Source organism: Antrostomus carolinensis, unplaced genomic scaffold (genome assembly GCF_000700745.2).
Source record: "Antrostomus carolinensis isolate BGI_N321 unplaced genomic scaffold, ASM70074v2 scaffold23223, whole genome shotgun sequence".
Lineage (NCBI taxonomy): Eukaryota > Metazoa > Chordata > Aves > Caprimulgiformes > Caprimulgidae > Antrostomus > Antrostomus carolinensis.
Genome location: NW_010307561.1, coordinates 966 through 1,184, shown reverse-complemented (window position 1 = coordinate 1,184; position 219 = coordinate 966).

Genomic DNA, 219 nt, shown 5'->3' with positions numbered 1-219 from the left:
GTGCCCCCATGGCCATCAGGGCAGCAGGTTTGGCGAGGGGACCCACAGCCCAGGTCTGAGCCGTTGTGAACAAGCCCCGCTCAGGGTAATTTGCTGGTTTATTTGCTGCTAACATAGCCCAGAATGCTGGGGGGTGGAAAAATCTCAGCACTAATAGATGCTGGGAAGAGATCTGCAGGCAGGCTCGGGGCTTATTTCTAATTACACGTCCGCTGGAGC